Source organism: Trachymyrmex septentrionalis, unplaced genomic scaffold, assembly GCF_001594115.1.
Source record: "Trachymyrmex septentrionalis isolate Tsep2-gDNA-1 unplaced genomic scaffold, Tsep1.0 scaffold11, whole genome shotgun sequence".
NCBI classification, from domain to species: domain Eukaryota; kingdom Metazoa; phylum Arthropoda; class Insecta; order Hymenoptera; family Formicidae; genus Trachymyrmex; species Trachymyrmex septentrionalis.
This window is the reverse complement of record NW_017304228.1, coordinates 4,332,122-4,334,809: the sequence shown is the minus strand read 5'-3', so window position 1 is coordinate 4,334,809 and position 2,688 is coordinate 4,332,122.

Below are 2,688 nucleotides of genomic sequence, written 5' to 3'. Positions count from 1 at the left end.
ATTAATATTATTACAACTAAAAAGTTGTAAGTTAATATTTATTTAAAACTACATTTTTTAAAATTAATACTTATAATTCATTTAGTTAAGTTAAAAGTTAAATAAACAAAAAATGAACTCAAAATTACGTTAAAATTAAATTAACTCAAGTTAAAAAAGGTTAATTTAAAAACACATTTTCTTTATTAAATCATAATATTCTAATTTTATTTTTATACTGCTATCATTTCATAACATTAGTTATTATATAAATAAATATTTAGATTAATTGTTATCAACTTTAGAATAATATTATAGTCCCATTATTTTTGTTTTATGTATCTAGAACTTTTTTTACACAGTGGATGCGTACCGTATAAAAAAGGAACCGTATTAAAAAGTCGTAAAACAATTGTTAATAAAGTATAAAACTTGTATTAAACTAAAACAAGCAATATAATAAAAAGCAATTTAAAATAGAACTACATTCGATAACATTTTGTTCATTCTAAGACTGTCAAAGGCAATGATTCTATTGATTTGTGTTCTCACATACTATATCGTCGAATGAGATTCAATATTAAACATTTTATTCAATAAAAATATATAAGAAAAGGTTTCTGCTTATGACAGCGATAACGAAATACAATTTGTGTTTTAACGACAAAATGTTCTTCGAATGTTCGTCGAGTTTCTTTGGTTTGAAAATAAAAGTAAATACAACATGTAAAGGTAGATATTGTATAAAAATAAGTAAAACATATAAAGAAATCTATGCAAATATAAATAAAACCTTTAAAAGAATGATGTAACTGTGAACAAAAAACATGTAAAAGTGAATTAAACGTGTTTAATATACGTAATAGTGAATCGTGTAAACAAAAGTATCATGTAAAAAGAGTTCCACAAGTGTATTAGCAATTCTACTTATTGTTAGAAAATAAAGATTATGAATTGAGCGATTTATAGATTAAAAATTAAACTAAAAAATTGTTTGTTTTAAAATTGTAAACGTTTAATTTTCATTAATTTTTATTGTAATCTTAATTATCATTGATTTTTAATTGTTACTGATTTTAAATAAACTTGAATATGTTAAAATTGCATCATGATTCACAATTAGACCCTAGAACTAATGTGGATAATCAATTATAATTTCGTTATATATATTACGATATGCATGCGCAAATCATTAATTTTATTATTTCTAGATGCAATAACGTCACCAAAAAGGATAAAGCATTTAGTGTATTAAATTAGTACATGGGGTCTAATTGTGGATGGAATTGTCATTACTTTATTTAAGTCAAATTAAAACTTATAAAACGGTAATGAAATGAAATAAAACCATTTATAATATAATCTTTATCAATTTTATAACTAAATATATAATTAAATATTTTATTAATTTTTTGATATAGTCCTGGATAAAAACATTTTTTTTAAAGAGTCCACTAGTGATTTTACTATATGAACATATTTTAATTGTGTTAATAAATAATCAAAGTTAGATTGAAATATAATTTTGTTATTTGTTTTTTATGTTTTATTGTATTTTATATATATCTACTGCTATATATAACAGAAAAAACTTTTATTTTTCCATTTTGATTATCTTATAATGCATTCTTTGGAATTGCAATGTTAATAATAATAAAATGCTAAAAATGATATGAATTGGGCGACTTATAGATTAAAAACAAGATTAAAAAGTTGAAGAGATATATTAGCATTTTATTTTTCATTATATATAAAATATCTTACAATTAGTATACATATTTTATTAAAAAGTGTACATACAACAGATGTAGTTTATCTGCATACCTGTGTATTTTATATTCAATTATTAATAAATATATTCTATTATTAATAAAATAATAAAGCCATATATTATCTGTATATTTATTCAATAAAACAGTTTGATAAAGTAATCAAACTGACAGGGTGCGCTGAAATTCATCAGAATTATGGTAATGTTGCGTATAATGTCTAATCAAAGTATACGGAATCTGTTAAATCGAACTGAAAAACATTAAATAAATTTTTATAATATAATATAATTTAGTCTTTATATATAATATAGACTACCAAACACACACACTCACACACATTCTAATTGTAAAATAACTTCGAATCTTGTTATAACAACCAGAAATGTTTGTTTTATTCAAAATGCATTTAACTATGTACAGTGTCCCGAAATTCGCAAGTTTGAATACTATAGTAAGAAAGTTTTTAAAAAATTAAGTAGAAAAGTTACTTGTAAATTTTTATTTAAAGCAGTAGTTTTTGAAATCTAAGAGTTTAACATGACTAAGAGTTTAATATGATAACTACAATTTTAGACGACCAATTGTTCATGAATCGATGCGTGCGACAGGATTAATAAGCGTATATTTCTGTGGTTAAACATCGTCCGTATAAATGTAGTCCGTACTTGATATTTAAACCCTTATTATTTCACAAACTATTTAAAACAGTGGTGGGATTTACTTGCACATTTCGACCGATTCTCAATTTAGTTCCTGCCCTTATTTCATCCGTGAACAGCCAACACTCAGGCTATTCGCGGGTTGATGAAATAGGGTAGAAACCAAGTTGAGAATTGACCGAAATATGTAAGTAAATCTTAGTTTTAAAATAAACTTATTATAACGTCCAGAATATATGTCATTAATAATTTTTTAAATTAATTTTTTGAAAATTTTC